The sequence below is a fragment of the Sphaerodactylus townsendi genome, linkage group LG07, assembly GCF_021028975.2.
Source record: "Sphaerodactylus townsendi isolate TG3544 linkage group LG07, MPM_Stown_v2.3, whole genome shotgun sequence".
In the NCBI taxonomy this organism is placed as follows: domain Eukaryota; kingdom Metazoa; phylum Chordata; class Lepidosauria; order Squamata; family Sphaerodactylidae; genus Sphaerodactylus; species Sphaerodactylus townsendi.
The window spans coordinates 42,693,078-42,712,567 of record NC_059431.1 but is presented as its reverse complement, the minus strand read 5'-3'; the positions used below and the strand labels follow the sequence as shown (position 1 = coordinate 42,712,567).

Here is a 19,490-nt window from a genome sequence, read left to right as displayed (position 1 = left end):
TAGAATTTGCAGGAAAACATATGCCTATAAAATTAGACCCCTTGATATAAACTTAACCAAACTTGTGGGCTCTTGTAAGAGGAAGCATTAGCAGCTACACTGAAATTTGATGTCTCTACCTCAAAAAACAGCCTTCACCAGAGCAACACAAAGACTCCCCCAAGAGTGTAATGCTGCTAAAAGTCTTCCTGCCACTGTGAGGGAGGGGAGGTAGTAAAGGGTATTGTGAGAATGCCATTGTGAGAATGGTGGGAAAGTTTGTCTCAGTGCAATTCTCTGCACTAAAATAGCTTGACTCTACTTCATTTCTTTTAAAATAAATATATACTATATTTTGTTTGGAGGGGGGAATGCTACATCCTTGGACAGCACAATCATGAAGGCTGCTGAAGGCTGCTGCAGTGGTGGTGTTCAGCCATCAACACAAAATCAGGGCCACTTGTCCATTACCTATGGATGTTCCAAAAGGGGGAAATTACAATACAACCCTGGCAACATATCAACCAATTAGACAGTGGTAGCTGATGACACTCCTGTAAGTCAAGGACGTAGGTAATGGATGGGGTTCTCGGGTTCAACCCCCCACATTATATGTCTGAAGCGCTGCACCCCCATTTGTGATTTTTTTGTATTGTTTCATTTCTTTCAGTTTTTGGCCTGCAGGGGGCGCAGTTTTTAGGCTAGCAGCACCAGAATTGCAGGGATTTGTTGGGAGACTCTCTTGATGATACCACCCATACTTGGTGAGGTTTGGTTCAGGGGTCCAAAGTTATGGACTCCCAAAGGGGGTGCCCCCATCCCACATTGTTTCCAATGGGAGCTAATAGAAAATTGGGGCTACACATTTGAGGGTCCATAACTTTGGACCCCCTGGACCAAACTTCACCAAACCTGGCAGGTATCATCAGGAGAGTCTCCTAAAGATACCCTGAAATTTTGATGGCGCTAGCTTAACAATTGCACCCCTAACAGCAGGAACCCCCCAATTTTCCCAGATTCTCCTTTTAAATCCACCCCCTTCAGCATGGATTTAAAGGGAGAATCTGAGGTCCCCAGTTTAAACATTGAAAGTGATGCTGTTTTAGGGTGGGGGATAATCCATCCCAAAAAGCATCACTTTCAATGTTATTTTAACTGGGGACCCCAGATTCTCCCTTTAAGGTGGATTTAAAAGGAGAATCTGGGCTCCCTAGTTTAAACACCATTGAAAGTGATAATGCTTGGGGGTGGATTCCAGCATCACAGAAGCCACCCATGGCCCCCCTCGCAAAACTCAGATTTTGCACTGGGCTCCATTTTCCCTGGCTACACCTCTGCCCGGAGGGGAGGGCAGAAGGGACTGCCGGCTGCCGGCTGGGAGCCCAGCCGGTGGGGAGGACACGGGGGGCAGAAGAGTCTGCCGTCCCTGGCCTCAGAGAGCTGTTTTTATAAGCACTGAGGTCGGGGGCTTGAGAGGTGCGGGCTGAAGTCAGGGGTGGGGCTTGGGAAGGCCACACCCCCAGAGGTGGGTGGGAGCATGACGCCACCCCAAACCCTCCATTAAAAATCTATACCTATGACACTGCTGTAAGTAGCACACAGAGGCACAGCCTATCACTACTTGCCAATCTGGCCGCTGCACTCAAGCCCCTTGCCCCCAGAAGCAAGTGGACAGTGAGGAAACTAAGCACCAGTGCATCTCTGAAAGAGGCACATGACCTGAGCACCTCACTCCCCAGCCAGTAGTGGAAAGGCACCCATATGGTGTCAAGGACCTGACTTGTAGCAAAATTGTTGCTCACATACAGCCATTCCCTAAAAAAGTAAAAATAGAAAGGCAAGAATAGAAAGAGGTTAGCACAAACCCTCCACTCCCACACTCAAGAACAGCAAACTAAGCACTGCAGAGTAAATTCAAAGGAAGTAGGCCAGCAGCCATTAGGCTCTCCACTGCAGCTCTGAAATCACCACCAGCTGCATGGGGCCAGGCAAAACTGTCATAGATCAATGGGAAGACCCTGGGTTAGCCAGGTGTATAGGCACAGAAAATAGTGCCTGGGGGGCGAGCACAGCTTTTCAGACCAGTACTAGGCCCGTGGGCTGGCTGCTTTGTTGTTTCCTAGAGGCATCCCAGGTATCTGGCCCCCATTGCTTCCTGTCTTTATCTTGCCGCCACCAGGCAGTGGTGGAACTACAAGGGGCAGGGGGATGCTGTGCACCGGGTGCATGCCTGGGGGTGAAAAATCACCCCCAGGCCCCTCCCCCTTCCCCCCCGCAGTGCCCCCATGGCACCCCCTTGAGGCGCCCGACCCCCACCCCTTCCCACACTTACCTTAGTTCCTTTTCTTTTCCTTTTCTGGCTGAAAAAAAGACCTGTTCACAGTATAGGCTAAAAATGGCCCGAGGAACTACAGTTCCCAGGAGAATTTGGGGCTCACAAGGTCTCCTGGGAAGTATAGTTCCCATCAGGTTGTTTTTAAGCCTGAACTGTGAATAAGTGTGGGAAGGGGGGCACCGTGGGGGGGGCATGGGGTGGTGGAAAATATAGACTGCACATTGGGCACAGTTTGGCCCAGCTACGCCTCTGCCGCCAGGGTGCTCCATACTTTGCCACTTTTGCCCTCTGGCCTGGGGTGACCCTTGGTCTGGTAGCCTGCAGCATGCATGTGTATCAGAAAGGGGTGGGAACCAATATATGGGGTCAGTCATCAAGGTGCAATTGGACACTGCTAAGTTTTGCAGGTGACCTGAACAGAGATCCAGTGCCACTGTACCAGAAAGAACAACAGCAGAAATCCTAGTATAGATATCCGGAAGTGAAAGCCCACCTTCTCAGATGTATCATAGGTAGTGGCGTAGTGCCAATGAGGCTGGGGGGGTGACGCCCTGGGCGGACGCTGCAGTGGGGGTGTAGTGGGGGTGTTCCAGGGGCTTTCTGGGACGGGGGTGGGTGATGCTGCGGCAGGGGCACAGGGCATACACCCTGGGTGCAGTTTCCCCTCGCTCCGCTTCTGGTCATAGGTGGAAGGGGAAGTTATAGGTGAAAGGAGGAGGTGGAACAGAAAGGGACATGGCTCACAAACAAGCAGGAAGGGTCAGAGCTGTAGAACATCCCGGACTTTACTGAACGGCAAATCATGAAGAAGGACTGTGTTGCTAACTCCCTCTGATCAGCATGGCATCAATGTCTTTTGTAAGGTGTTCCCAGGGGCCAGAGTGGAGAGGCTGAACTTTCCCTAGCTTAGCATACATGAGAATGAAGCTGACCTGCTGGTCAAAAAGCTTCCAGATGCAGTATGCCCCCACAGCTGTTGTGAACTGGTGACTGAGCAGAGTGGCTGGGAGTGTACTACACTCCCTGCAAATGCTAAACAGAAATTTGTAGTGATGGCAAACAGCACTATGCCTTGCTAGCAACAGCCATACTGGGTGGTTCTGGCAGACTCTATCTTGCCAGGAAGTGCTCTGCAACTGTTCCAGCCATTGCTGCTGCTGCATTGCATTCTGGCTGGGGTTTATGTAGTGTGGGCTGGGGGGTGACTGTGATTGACAGAGAGGGAGGGGGCTTGATATCTGCTGGGGAAGAAGATGATTGGTTGCAGCTGCAGTCATCATCCTGTGCTCTACAGTGACTTGTCAGCGAGACTGGACTGGGAGAGTGTAATTGGCCTCTTCCATTCTATTTTAATTAATTAGCAAGCCTTTATTGGCATAGACAACAGTACAACAATAATAAAAAATGGATTAAAAAGCATATACAATACAGGAAATAAATGTTAGGTCGAAGGAAATCTACTGGCATTTAGTAATTTCCAGGAGAAAGTCTGCCACTATCATACAGAGAGAAGAATCACGATTGTCCAACAAGTAGTGTAATCTAATTAAACCGGGGAGATCAGGTAAATGTAAAGGAGTAAGATTCACATACTTGGATCTGATTTCCTTGAATCTGAGACAGTGTAGTAATTGGTGGGCCAGAGATTAAACTGAGCCATCATTACATGGGCACAATCTTTTAGCCTTTTCTTGCTTATTAAATCTGCCATGTAACAAGGCAGAAGGCATAACATTAAACCTGGCGAGCATTATGGCTCTCCTTTGAGCAGGGTTTATTAAGCAATACAGGTAGTGTGCCAAGTGGCCCCATTCAAATGGGAGAGAAAAATACAGGGGGGAGCATGTTTTCTTGGCTGCGGTGATTAGGGTAGAGAACTCTCTATCCAATAGTTGACCTTTTAATTTTCTATAAGCTTCTGAATAGGACAAAGGGCAAAATGAATCCACTGACAGTCCAAAAGAGGCCATTTTTTCTTCAATTATGGAAAACCAGGGGTTGGAATGGATGTCAGAGAGCAGAAAGTGGACCAGGGAATTACAGTTCGAGAGAAAATGAATTCGCAGCCAGAATCTAAAAGCCCTCAGCCAAGTGGCTGATTCCAAGGACTTTTGACCTAACTCCAGACAAAGGGCTGCATAGGGCATGCAATTTGGGAGTCCAGTTATCTTATGAAAAAAATTGGATTGAAGAGAATTCAAGGAGTGGTTAATAGCTTGAATCCAAATTGGGACTCTGTAAAGCAACCTCAAGGCGACTTTGGCATTGAAAAATTTGAGGGCAGAAGGGATAAAGGAGTGGCCACTGCTGTAAAAGAAACGTAGTAGTAATGCTGACATACTGTTAGATGTAGCTAGGAGAGTGGCCTTCCTCTGGGTTGCTTTATGAGCTATAAGTCCTTCTGTCTTCCAGCAACCAAACTATCTAGGTCTGGTCACTCCCATTCTATTTAAATCTATGGGCACATCATGTTTTTTTATGATGTAACTTTCTACTGAATTTGGGGATTTGGGGATCATTCCTGGGCTGGGGAATGGGTGTGTTATGGCCCCTGACACCCCCAGAATATTATTTATATATATTTCTGCTTTAAAATCATATTGGCAAGAGCCAGTTGCCAAAAAGCACTCCTCTGGGTGTAGGTAGCTGCATGATCACTTGGCCACAAGCTGAAGGTCAAAACTACTTTAACAAAAGCTGAATTAAGATAATGAGTTACTCCTGGTAACCTGGAGGTCTCATTTGAGTTACTAGCATGCTTGATTACCACACCTTGCTATAGAAACTGTTAAAGACAAAGGATATGGAAAGTCACCCTGCCAGCAGATACTGTATTCTTTGTTTTGCTTGGAAACACAGGTCAGCAGCAAATACTTACTGCTCTGCATTTCCCCTCCTTTTGTAATGGCTCTCCTAAAAGCCTTTACCTCTCCCAAGTCTAAAGGTCTCAGCCAAAATCTGAATATCTTGGGCAGTGACCCTACAGGGTTAATCTGCATGGGAGCATTGCAGCCCTCCCTCATTTATCTTAACAATGTAATTCTGGCCCTATTGTCACGGGGTTAGCAGTAGGTGAGCTGACTCATCGAGGTCAGCACCCCAAATCCAGCACAGATGCTGCAGAAGTAAAACTTGCTCTGATTGGTTCCTTTTCCCGCCAAGGAACGATCTACCCTATAAAAATCCAGTTCACCTGGAGCACCTTGCTCATTGCCACACGTTCCTCCCTTGGTCTTGTTGGTGTGAGACACGAATTCGTCCTTCATTGGGTTTCTGTGCTGGCGTGGAATCCCTGCCTTCTACTTCGTCTACTCCTAAGAATCGTTAGGTAACGTATTACCCTGCAAAAAACCCCATTCCTCCTCTATCCTCCCAATCTATCCTTCAAACCTTTTTATATACTAGAACTTGAATGTATGTGCTCTTGTGCCTTACTGTATGTATGTATTTTTGAACCAAATTTATATAAAACATTTAAACTCAATTGGACTCTTGCGCTCCTCTGTGGAATATTCTTTGCCAGAATTCCTTCCCCGTAGACATAGTCCCAAAGATCCCCTCGGCCAACCTCTCGCAGCCAACATGAGTTTTAGCTTTTATTCCCCTGTGCTACTTAAAATTCTAAACGTGTGCTGTTACACTCTTAGCAGCTGGTGGAGAATCCCTTTCCTAAATCCCCTTCCCCTGTTAAGGCCGTAACAGGTGGGTTTAGGAACTTGTGCCATGCCTCTGGGGCAGCAGTTTCCCCTACCATGTTGTTGTTTCTCCATGATATTACTATGCCAGTATCCAGCCAGGGCTTAGCCCCACTGACACATCTCAGAGACATGCCAGCATATCTTGAAGGTATGTCAGCATTATGCCTAGTCAGCCCCTTCTACTCCCTCCCCTCCTATTTTGCTATTAGCCTCTGCTGCTGCTTCTAACAATCAGATTAAAAACAGTTAAAATTTAAATGCAGCAGGGAAGCTGGCTATTCAATAAAGTACAGGCAAATGAAATCAAGGCAACAGCAGAACATCTGTAAAGATCAAATTACTTAAAAGCAGCATAAAAACAAAGTAATCAAAGCTAGCATAAAATTTATTTAACTCGAGTTAACTGTAAAATAAAAGGGCCAAAAGTAAAGAGTGATTCCTTGAAAATATAAAATTTTCAAGCAAATCAAAACATTGTAGTGGGCAGCCCTTTCCAAATGGTTCACCAATCTCTTTCTTCTCTGGAATGAATAAAACTAAATTCAGTAAATTAGCATGAACATTTCTTAGATAACATGTTGGTATCTTTTCAGAGACCAGCCATTTTCTCTGAGTTGCATTAATATCATAGGTATTTAGTGTTTGATTTCCCTAATAAGACACGACTGTGCAATTGTTTCGGCAATTTTCATATCAGATTAGTGAATACTATGACTAATACAACATGAGGCTGACATGAACATGGCTAATAGATTATGACAACAAGGTAACTATTTTACTGGTACATGCATTGTCTTCTTGCTCACTTTGAAATTTGCATCCTGTGTTTCAGAATTTTGGCAAAAGAAGAACTGGGTTATATATTTTTAAAATCTCTTTATAGTGTTGCACCCCCTTGTCCAGGAATGATTCATACTTTATATTTATTATGAATATGCTGATATTCAGGCATATGCTGATATTCAGGCAAGCAAAATGGCAGCTGACTCATCTGGGGACTCACAGTGGGATTCTCCTCAGTTTGAACAGATAACTGTGGGAAAAACCCACTGAAAAGAGCTGTGCAGCAAGCAGTAAGTGCACAAAAAGCCTCCCCATCTGTCTGTCTGTCTGTCTCTTTCTCTCTAACCTACCACACACATTGCTAGAAAAAAAACATTAGGAGAACATTAGGAAAACATTAGGGAGAATTAGGAATACCAGCATGAGCTACTTGAAGAAACTATGAGGGGGGGGGGAGTAGCTCACACTCACTCACACACACCATATTTTGTGAGTCAGTGTAATAATATTTATGCAAGATCTGAAGAATACAATTCTGAATAGGTAAATTTAGCCTGAGTACCAACCTCAATTCATAACAGATATGCGTCTCTGGTTGTGATAATGTTGAAAGCTCCATATCTCTGTTAAATGAGAAAAAAAGCACCAGAACCTAGGGAAACAATCCTGCTTTTAGAAGGTTGATAAAAGAGGGACTCTAGATGCTTTTCCGAATCTAACTTCTCTGATTCTATGGTTCAGAGCCAAGATGAGAGCACAAAGGCACTTAATGGACTGCCAGTTTCTTATCTTATTGCTTTTAGAAATTTAATTATTTAAGAAGAGAAAAAGATCTTTTTAAAGCTTCTCAGTCTTTTGCTTTTGTCAATGCTGATATAAAATGATTATTACACAGCTCTTTACCAGGCTGTATTTACACTGGAGAATTGAGCTGATGGTATCTGTAATGGTTGGAAAGTGCTCATGTACAAGATACTTAGTTCGGCTATGTTTCAGGACCAACGGCTGTACATTCTGCAATACTTGGACTTCCCTTCATGTTGCATTGCCTTTGGAGTTTATGTCATAGTTCTTCAATATGTCACTCTTGGGGTTGTCATAGCTCCCAGAAGAAGAAGGAGCACTGGTTGTACATTGCAATTAATTGATATATTTTAAAAATCTACATTGCCTCTTTTAAAACAGAAGCAAACCATTGTGTAGCATGACATGGCCACCTGATATGCTGCTTTTACACAGGGTAGGTAAATCTGATAGTTTTGATTTCAAGGTCTTGTTAAATGCTAGAAGTATTGCAAATAAAAAAAGCTTAAATCATCAGAATCTGTAGGAAACACCACTAACTTCCTAGACATTGAAGCAATTTCCTAAACCTTTTGTTGTTGTTGTTGTTTTGTGATGGGGAATATACTCCTTCTTTATCAAGGAAATTCTCTACTGAAACTTTGAAGGTACCACAAAATGGTATAATAGCAAAAAGTATTTCAGTGAGAGTGGAATCTGAGCAAATTGGTTACTGCAGGAATTTACTACTTTCAAGGAAAGCTTTATGTGTACTTCTCAGCACCACACCAGGGAATGTTTCAACTAGTGCTTAAGGAAGTTTCATGAATCTTGCCAGTTATATTGTGTTTCACAAAAGATGTCTTCACCAGTCATAAAGCAGTATTGCCAATCAACAGATAATTCATTAATCTAATAAATGATCTTATTCATTGGGTCCTGACTAGTTAATCTGATACATCTGCAATTTTTTTCAGAATGCTATGCAGATTGAGCTCCTACATTTATGGACTTGCATTTGGAAAAATGATTCTGTGTAAAATGAATGGCCCCCTCTCTAAAAACTGAATGGGAAATGTCTGATAAGCAGAGGATTCCCATCTTTGAAAAAAAAAATCTGCATTGTGGTGGTGTTTTGTGGCTTAATGTCATGAATGCAATAAATATCTTGGTCCTTCATTGTTATAAGTTTGATAGGCAAGATGTATCAAGTGAGGTGGTGGTGGTGGTCATGGTGGTGGTAACTTGTAAATGGCAAGGACTCCTGAGTGCGCAGTAACCTCCCTCTAATGATCAGGTCACACTTTCAAAATATAGAGTTGATTTTTCTGCTACCGCAACAATGTTCCCAAATGCTAATACAAATGATCTTGAGGCACTGCTGGAGTTTTACTTTCTGTCCTTAGTTCCTCAATTATTAAGAACTATGTGAGTTCTTATTCTTTTTCATACAAAGTATCCTTCAGATTGAGACCCGGTGTAGTGTAGTAGTTAGATTACAGCTGGCAAGACCTGGGCTGAAAACCCCATTCAGCCATGAAGCTCCCTGGATGATTTTGGGCCAGTCACTTTTTCTCAATCCAACACCTTCTAGGGCAGTGATGGCGAGCCTTTTTGAGACCGAGTGCCCAAACTGCAACCCCACACCTACTTATTTATGGCAAAGTGCCAACACGGCAATTTAACCTGAATACTGAGCTTTGAGTTTAGAAAAAATGGTTGGTTGGCTCCAAGGCATGCATTACTCGGGAGTAAGCTTGGTGGTAGTCGGTGGAACGTGCGAGGGAAGAGAAGGGTGGGAGAGGACATGGGGGAGCCAGTAGGGAGGGAGGGAGCTGGGGAACAACAGCAGAGAGGGAAAGGACAGAGAAGGGGACAGAAAGCTGGAGAAAAGCAGCCAGTGAGGGAAAGGACAGAGAAGGGGACAGAAAGCTGGAGAAAAGCAGCCAGTGAGGGAAAGGACAGAGAAGGGGACAGAAAGCTGGAGAAAAGCAGCAGAGGAAGAACAAGCTGAGGCAGTGAGAGGAGAAAAGACCACAGCAGGAGGTCATTGAACATCATTACTGAGATAAGTGAGGGGGAGGCTGGGAGACGTGAGGGCCTATGCTATGGGTCCTGTTTCCCGCCATTAGAAATAGCGGCAGCCATCTTAATTTACATAAGGACCACCATCTTGCAGCATAGTGCAGACTCCATTTTACCACTATTTAAACTATAAATATCATGAAATTATGGTTTTTTTCTCGAAGTGACACATCACCCCAGTTATGCTCAGTTTTTTGGCGAATTTTGACACACCAAACTCAAAAGGTTGCCCATCACTGGGCTATTGTAAAGGATAAATAGGGAGAAGACAGGCACGTAGGTAAGGGTTTTTTTTTCACAAGTTCAAACCCCTCCCATTACATGTCCGGCTTGCTTGAAACAATGCATGGAATGGAACAGCCAGAAAGTCAGCTCAGTCACTGAACCCACCGCATAAAAAATCTATACCTACAGCACTAGGAGAAGATAACCCTGTACTTCTTAGAACGTGCAAAATAAAAATATGATAAATATATAGCAGTGGCTTTTAACTGCATGAAGGATGATTACCTATGAGTCAATGCATTGTTGAGAGCTTCCTCTGAATGACACAAGCAGGTGGGCAGGGACCAATTTCCTGATTCAAACCAATGAAACGGGCACCCAACCAGGAGTGCCAACTTCATAGGAAAGACTCAGCAGTTGACCCTACCCACGTGGTTGCATCATTCAAACACTGCTGCAAGCTGCATAGGATTGACTTTCAGAAGAGTGACTGTCATGTGGCTGGAAGTACATTCAAAGGGCACCCTAGAGTGTGTAGAATGTGGGAGGGTATGTGGAATGTTGGAAACTTGTTTTTGTGTACTTAAATGCCATGAATGGAATTCACTGTGGAGGTTCTATACAAAAGCAGTGTTGTGAGTCCTACTTCATACTGTGTGTTTGTAAAGTGCTTTTGAGATCTTGAGATGGAGTAGTTATTATAGGACAAAAAGTATTGCTATTTTACAGCTGTTTCAGTGTACATCTGCTGCAGCTGATTCAAGATAGGACTAGGTAGCTAAAAGATGGACATAAATGTTTCAAACAAATTTTAAAATATTAAACCATGAGATCTTCTCAATCTGTACTAACTGCTTTACTGCAAGCACTGGATGTGTATTAATGTGCAATTACCTAGCACTTTGGAAGCTTCCTCCTTGGCAGAATTCCCTTACTGTTCTTTTTGGGAACTGAGTATTTATACTCAATCACTCCACTCCAATCAGTGCATCCATCTCCTTTCTTGATGAAGCATCTCTGCTTAATCCCTGGAGAAAAGAATGCCTCATGTGGCTACACTCTTTCATTCAATGGTAATACACTTAAGTAGATGGGGAGAGAGCAAAAAACAAACACACACACATATATCACAGAGAGAGAACACACACACGTATATAGAGAGAGGGACAGACAGAATGCAGAAAGGGAAGAAATGCTACAAGATATGCTTTGAATGATTTATACTGTTTGACCACAGCCATGTTCTGGTGGGTTTTCCGGGCTGTGTGACCGTGGTCTGGTGGATCTTGTTCCTAACGTTAGGAACATTAGGAACAAGATTCACCAGACCACAGCCACACAGCCCAGAAAACCCACCAGAACCTGTTGAATCCGACCGTGAAAGCCTTCAACAATACACAGCCATGTTGTTTGTCCTGTTCGGTGTGTGATCAGACAATTGTATAGGAAGCCTATAAATCTTCTTCAGCTACAGGAATGCATGTAGTGACTAGCTTGATTTACCTTGAAAGGGATGAGTTACACAGTATGGAGTAATGGGTCTTGGGATTCCAGCCTATGTGTGTTGCCAGATGTGTGTTGCATGCATGAGTGGCTGATTCAGACTGCAACTATGTCATTTATGAAGAAAGGACTTCAGCTGTCCCCCCTCCCACCATTTCCATTATTTGAAATTGCCCCTGGGGCACCATTTGACCAACTGGGGAAACTGAAGGCAAGGAAACAGATTCTTCAATAATTTCTGCAGCTCTAGTTGGGGAAACCCATATGATCCCTGCAATCCACATTTTCCCTGATGTACACTTGATTTTCTCGAAAGAAACAAATTACCCTCCATCCTAGCCATTTCAGGTCAGAACAATAGTTCTGAGGAGAGGATGAAGGCCCTTCTCTTTGGTCGATTCCCCATGGGGAAATTCTATCTAGATCAAACCAAGTTTGTAAAGAAACTGCACCTTTTAATCAAGGTTCCAACCTCCCCACCGCAGCGAAGACATGTAGACCTATCTTGGATCCCAGAACTGTAGCAATCACCATTACCACACAATCTCCTTTGTGGGTCTCTCCTGATTGGCTGGCGTGCTGTGTTGGGACAGGACAGGGGCAGAAAATTTTTCCCTGTGACTTGCTAACCTGAGGTTTTCTCATTTGCAAGGATGAATGTTTTAGCGTTTAGGCACTAAGCAGGTTTTCGCTCGTTTGGAAGGGTGAACGGTTAATTGTTTAAGCTGTTTTTCATTATGCTAACGCCAAGACCAATGGTGAAATTGAAATCCGGAAGAGGTTGCATGCGCATAGCTCAGCGCCCGTCAAGAGCAGATTGGTTGCTAGACTTGCATCACGCTCCACAGCAGGAATTTCAAACACAGATTGGGCCCCCGTTCCTCCCCATGAAACTGATCAAAAGCGTGTTAAGGGGAAAAGTAGTACTTGCAAGCAGGTTCTGCCAGGACGCAGGATGAGGGGGAGAACAAGCACCAGAAACAGGATGAACTTTTACAGTTTGATGCTTAGTGTTATGAAACTACTGTATCCTATGCAAGTTTAGGATTTTTTCCAAATATTTCAAAATGAGGTCTTTACAGAGGCGTAGTTCCAAGGGTGGTGCGCAACACACTGGGCGTGCACCCCTGTGGGGGCATGGTGTGGGCGTGGTGTGGCGTGGTGTGGCAGGGGCTTCCTGGGGCGTGACAGGGCATTCTGGGGTGGGATGGGGCGGAGGATGCACCAGTGCACTGGGTGCTTTTCCCACTTGCTATGCCTCTGGGTCTTTATCACTGCAAAATCTGGACATTTTGTAGTTTTTTTAAAAAAAATCTTTTTTGAAAGCCAAATTGATGGCTTCTTCAGAAAAAAATCTGCTTGGACATACTTCTGAATCTGATTATACATTTGTATAAACAAATGTGTTTGTATAAACAAATGTATCATTACCGTCACTGTCATATGACAAGACTTGTAGACATTTGTATGATAGAAGTGAATGGGAAACATATTATGATTAGAGGAACTTCTGCTGGCCATACCTATAATTACTATGTTCACACATTATGTTTGACTACAAGAACATGTACCTAAGGATCCCAGAATTTTTGTCCCCCTATTTTCCTCCTTTATAGATCTGCACACCGATAACAGGAGGTTTGCCCTGGAGAACTTTGAAAGAATGAGATTTAGGTATTTTACTTGGTTTGCTGGTATTGCCTGAAATATTCTATACTTTTTACATGAATTGCTATGCATTTATGAGTTATGACGGAGCTTTACTGTTTCCATATGTACTATCAAACCAATTTGAAAACAAGAAACAATATTTTTTTCCTCTAAAGGATTATTAACAAGTTAAGCCCCACAAAGGTTCACCAATGACATTCATGAGTACTGAAGAGTCTTCTCAAGAAGCAAGCTCTGTCAGCTGTTGGGGCTAAGTGTGTGCTAATTAAACTGGGGAAACAGGCAGCATTTTTTCATTAACATTATTAATAGTCAGTAGACTATCTCTATCTTAGAGATATGACTTTGATTCCTAAACAGAAATGTCACCAGTCTGGAGAATAATTCCAAAAGTAAGAAAAACAGACCTTTGGGGTTCCAACACCTCCTGTTACCAAGGTTCTTCAGTCTTGGATCATAAATTCATATTGATTCTGGCACGCTGACTGCAATCTTGCCTTTAGTAATAAAATATGTCGCAATATTTCTTCTTGATATAATACTGTTTAGCTTGTCAGCAGACAAGCTAAACTATAGCACTGTTTAGCTTGTCTAATATTTAGCTGTGAGTAGGTTGTGGTTACCAAAATGACAGTCTAACATTTTTTTAAGAATAGGAAAAGCATATTATCTGATAATGCAGCAGTCACTGAATCCCAAGAACTATGCTGAACTAGAAGCACTTGCAAAGGCATAGCTATGTATAAGAACAGTGCTGCTGTTCACTTGTGGAATAATAAGTGACATAAGTTTCACCATGAACAGCAAAATGAGACATTATCTTCCAAGAACCCAAGGATAATTCTATAAACACACAATGATATTCTGAGAAAAATAAGCTGGAAATATGAAGATGACTGGATTTAAGTTGATGGAAGAGGGACATTGGCTACAATGAGGAAGGAAGTCAAGAAAGATTGAGTCAGCATACTGGTAGGATCCTACCCATTGTGGGAATGACCAGCATTTTTCATTCTTGTGGGACCAATTAGCCAATTAATGCCTTTCCTACGTCAGCCTTTGGCGCCTCTATGACACAGTAGATTATATGTGAGCCATGTGATTGCACATACAATATGCTATTTGCCCATTCTGTGCTATTCTTTCATCTGTTTGGGGATGGTTAAGGATCACAAATACTGGGCAATATCCATTTATTTCATTTTACAGAATTTACACCCTGCCTATCTGCTCTCACAAGGGCCACCAAGTTGGCTAGCAATTTAAAAATTTATTGGCTTTTAAAATCCCTTTTCCCCGATGTCACATATGTAAGAACTCCATGTGAGTTAAGTTTGTCAGTAGAAGGTTGGGGTAGAGGCCACTTTGTCAAGCTGTACATTATGCTACCTCTTCTTAAATAGCCTTTAAAGCCCCAACCTTCACATTCGATTATTAGGAAATCTCAGAACGTTCATACGTATCTTGGAAAACCTATTTGGAGACATGGCAATTCTATCTAGCTGGCTATGACTCTGGTGTCTTATGCAAGTTCTAGTACAACTAAACTTTAGAGTATCCATGTTAGTAAGAGCAAATTCAAACTTAAGTATTCACACCTCTGAGCTTACTATGATTCAAGCCAAAACTCCAGCCCTTACACTGCTGCCATTCTGGCCACCCACTTTTTGATTTTGCTATAGATGTTACAGTGTGAAAACTAGGTCACTGCAGAAAGCCTTGCTAAATATGTTGTTCAGTGTACATTCTAAGAAACTACCCCCCATTAAAAAATTCACAACATGCATTTCATGCGTATGCCATAAAGAATCAACAGTAGTTCCCACCCCATCTTACCAGCTGTTTCTGAATATGCATCACTAATGATATGCATTAGTTTATCCAAGATTTACATACATTAATTATGTATATAATATGGTCATCTGCAACAGTGTCTTATGATTCATAGTTAATCCTGTTATTAGAATATCTGAATTGAACTTTCACATCAGTCCAGTCTTTATTAAATGGAATATATAAACTATGATGCTAATGAAATATTTATTCACATTAAGAAAATGTATCATTTCCAGTCATTTAAGACTAACAGTTTTAAAATGGCAATTTAATCATTATTTTGTCATATTAACTTCTTCGGGAACCCAAGCTGGTATTCACTTTCCTCTGATTTCACATTCAACTAATTTAATGGAATCTAATGAAGTTGATTTTGATTGTACTATAAAATACCAGCAAGGGTTTGTTTGTTTTTTCACAAAGATAAGAAGTGAAAATAGTCATGGATTCCTGTCATCTTTCTTATACTTAGTAGAATCAACCTGCTCTAAGTTCCAGTTCTGTAAATACTTGGGTGCCATATTGGAAGTTAAATATTTGTGAAATCTCTGTAGTATGCTTACACTTTTCTTTGTACATATTTTCATAGGCTGAACTCACACAATATTTTTGTAATTTGACAAAATCACAGGGAATTATTTGATATCACTTTTACACAAAGAATATTTTATTTAAATATATTGTAATATCAGTGAGTGCTATCAGATGGTAAGCTTTTGGTTTTAGTGGGTTGGATCCAATCATTCTTTTCTGCCTTGCTGGATCCGCTGAATCTCTTCTGCTGAGTCTTCTTCCAAAAAAGAAAGATTTCCTGCAATAAAATACTTTTTTTTCATTTTTCAAAAAGGAGCCAGTGGATCCAGCTCAGCAACAGTTAGTCATTAGATCCAACCAAATGAATTCCTTCCATGAGGGAGGATTCCAGGTCTCCCTTATAGCATTGTAAGTGACTTTGGTAGCCTTTGAAGTGCCTCAAGGTGTCCTTTTGTTGTTGTGAAGAGACTCAGGATCCATCAGCGTTTCCATACAAAGTGAACTTACATCATTTAACTTACTCTTGTGATCATTCTAAATACTTCAGGATTATTTCTATGAAGTGCGGGAACCATTCTTCCTCACCTTCTCCCTTCCCTCAGCAACCCCTTGAGAGCTCCCAAAGCTGATAAAGGAGTTTGCAGGACCTGTGTGGACAAAAAGACAAGCAGCTTATGAGGATGAGGTGAAGAGGGGGAATCTGGGTAAAATTGTCCCACCCTTTCTGTTGCACCCACAGAAGTACTGTGGCAAAAAAAAGAGGGAAATGGGAAATATATGTAGCTTTGCAAGTCTCCTGCTCACATGCCACTGAATCCAACCAGTGGTGGGATTCAAATAATTTAACAACTGGCTGTATACAAGCACTATTTTAACAACCAGGGGCCACTACCCACTTACCTCACTAAACTGCAACGCTTTACCCCGTCATGATGAAAAGCCTCCATCGCGGGCTACTCTGACCACCGGAGACATTTGTTCCCACACGTTTACCGTAATTCTTGCGGGAAATAACAGCGGGCAGCAAAGAGCGGGAGTTCCGTTGCAATAGAGGGGAATGGAAGCGCTCCATTGGCCGTCAGTTTAACATAAAAGTCGCGTCATGAGTTACTTTGCGAAAGTGGCTGACCAGCCGAGGGCGGAGTCTCCAGTGTGATTGGCTGGGGAAGAGGTTGTTTATGATAGGTTTGCACGAGCGTGAGTGCGAACGTCATCAAAGAGGCGCTAACAGCCCTCTATTAAGACGATCCGCACATGCTGGCGTCAGCCCAGTAAATCGTTGGCTGGCGCTTTTCTGTGGAGACTTTCACGTCATCCCAGCAGTGTTTGGAGGTGAAAGCAGAAGCCAGTCGCACCGCGACGCGCCCTCTTGTACTTTCCTCATTCGCATTTCGGGCTACCGACATTTTCCATTTGCTGAAGCCGGCACGAGCTTTTGAACACCGATTGAGACGCGTGAAGACGTGACTTCGACTGGATGTGCGTCGCACGCGTCTACGCTATCACTACTGGCCTTGCACTTTTAGCGGGGACACCCCCACTTAACAAGATGGCTCCCTGTTCCCCTGATTGGCCGTGGAGCTGCTTGGCCACCTGGCGAATCAGCCGCCACAGCGCAAACAGCGAGGAGTTCTTTCATAACCCAGCTGCACTCGCTGGGTTTTAAAAGTTGCTCTTTTAAGCGGAGACTAACCGTTTGCCAGCAGCCAGAGTAAGGGGAGAGAGGTAAATCCCTGGCAGCCGCGCAGTGAGCGCCAGAGATGTGGGGAGCGTCCAGGACCCCCGTGGCTTTTAAAGAGGTGACCCCGCGGCTTATGGTGAGTGGATAGTGACCCCAGTTTTGCTGAAGTGGTGCGAACCTGCTGAATCCCACCCAATGTCTTGCATAGGCCCAAGAAACAGAACAGATAACATCAATCTCAGCAATTCCCTGTTCAAATTTTGCCTATGGTTTTAAAATCTGCCTTTAGGGATTTTACAATGAACTTTCACAGGACAAATTTCATACAGTGAATGGCTTTCCTTAATGTTATTTTCTCTGCCATAGAATGAGACTTTTGCTGTCTTAAGCATAACTGCACAAGAATCAGGTTGACAGAACAGTTGAAAGTTCCTAATATTATAGCTGACAACTCAATGGGATTTTAAGTGCTTCTTTTGAGATATGTTCTTATGCACACTTCAGGTTTGAGAGCAGGCAAGTAAACAGTCACCTCTGTACACTGGTATCAAAGATGGCCACATCTAGAAGTCTGGACAAGATGCAGTCAATCGTTAACTTCCTGGAGCCCCTGAATAACACCTTGTGCTTGGAGTCCATTTAGTTCTGAGCTGGTTTTAGGTTGTGCTCTGCTCTTTCTGTTTCTGTCTTTCTTTCAAGTGGTGTCATTCACTCAGCTGCTCATGCCATGTCAAAGGTGACTGACCTTTTCTCTCTAATCATAAAAAGAACAAGGACTGGATTGTGCTCACATAATTTGTCAGTAGACGTTTTTAAAAAGAGATGAACAAGGAGTCTAAGTGTAAAGCTTTGTCTTTGCAGTGTTGTCTCTTTAACCAGATAATCGTCACATTGTAATAAAGACACTATCTTGTAAGTCCTTTAGAACAGTGTAACCTTCCTAGTGATTTTTCTTTTCTTGACTTATACTTGATTACTTATCTTTCCAGTCAGTTCACCAGTTCTTTTACCAACTGGACAGTTTACTGGTTCTGTCTTGGAAATTATTATCATTGTGTTGATTTTCAAGGAAACTCATACTGAAAATCTCAGTTAAGGATTTCAATATTACAGATGTCATAAAATTCAACTCAGTCTTTCCAAGCTTAGTGCTGGAGTTGTGTTTGCAATAGTATGGTTTTGAATGTGCAGGCTGAACAGGTATAATACTAGTAATTGTGCAGACAATGCAAATTCCATACCAATGTCAGTTCAGTGTTTTATCACAAACAGCTGTGGACATTGGAGAAACCAAACTGCTTCTCAAAAACTTCTTAGCAACTTTCTCAGCCCTGAACTAGCTTTGCAGCCTCTGCTATAATAGATAGAGGGTCCTCATGTATATATTGAGCAGCATGTGAGAAAGTGTTTCCTGGTGTACCTGATCATCATACTGTAGAACAGTCAGGACATGGCTCCTTCACTATCATGCTAAAGAGACAATGCAACACTATACTGTGGGAGAAAATCTAAGCAAGAAATCTCACAGGAAATTTTTCAGTTACACCCAGGAAAGTCTAATTAAGATTGCAGCTTCCACATCAGAAACTGAGCATATAACTGTAAAAGTTATTCTTTATTACAATAAATAAATGTTCTATATTTCTGTGTATGCAAGTACTACATTTACATAATCCGTTAAAAACCTCCCATTTTCCAAGTTACCAAAATGGCAGCTCATATATTGTTTCTTATTCATTTCAGTGGTGTCTGATGAAGCAACTGAGATCTTCCTTGCTTCATTTTACAAGTGTACCCAAAATTAGAGGTGGGCATTTGGTAAATCTGATAAGAAAACCTCTCTGAAAAATACCTTTTTTCCAGGGTTTTTTTTAAATAAAAAGGCAGCAATAAAAGAGAGCCAAATAACTGGATCCTGAACAATGCTGAATTAAAGAAAAATTTCCCCCTCCCTGCTTTACCTGCTGCCTTTTGAAAACTGAGGAAAAGAGGAAGGAGAAAATGGCTGAAGGAGGGGTTGGACAATTACATGGAGTATGGTTCAGGTCCAAGTATTTGCAAAAAATAGAAGCCAAAAAAATATTAGGTGCCATTACCTGATGGAATAGAACCTGAATTACAACTGGGTTAGATGCCATTACCTGAAGAAATATAGCCCATCCCCGCACCCAAGGAGACAATTTTTGGCTAAATTAGAGCTGCAATAACACACCATTGCTGCAGTAGTCGTTTGTCAATTTCCTCCTTCAGAACCAACTTTCCTTGTCAATTTCACTCACTCATAACTGCTGACACAGCCTTTCTTTGCCTTAAGTTACACTACTAATTTAAAATAAAATTGACCAAGCAGATATAATCAACATGGCTTGTGTCTGTG

General features: G+C 42.6%; 1 long non-coding RNA gene across 2 annotated transcripts in view; it reads right to left on the bottom strand.

Moving 5' to 3' along the window:
- Positions 1 to 9,769: 9,769 nt before the first annotated feature.
- The window catches only part of LOC125436447, a 71,181-nt gene continuing 61,460 nt past the window's right edge, over positions 9,770 to 19,490 (bottom strand). For both annotated transcript variants that reach the window (XR_007245057.1, XR_007245058.1), the window contains 3 exons: positions 15,936 to 16,079; positions 13,625 to 13,627; positions 9,770 to 9,781 (listed from right to left, as the gene is read on the bottom strand). This is a non-coding gene — a long non-coding RNA (uncharacterized LOC125436447). The remainder of the gene's footprint in view (positions 9,782 to 13,624; positions 13,628 to 15,935; positions 16,080 to 19,490) is intronic.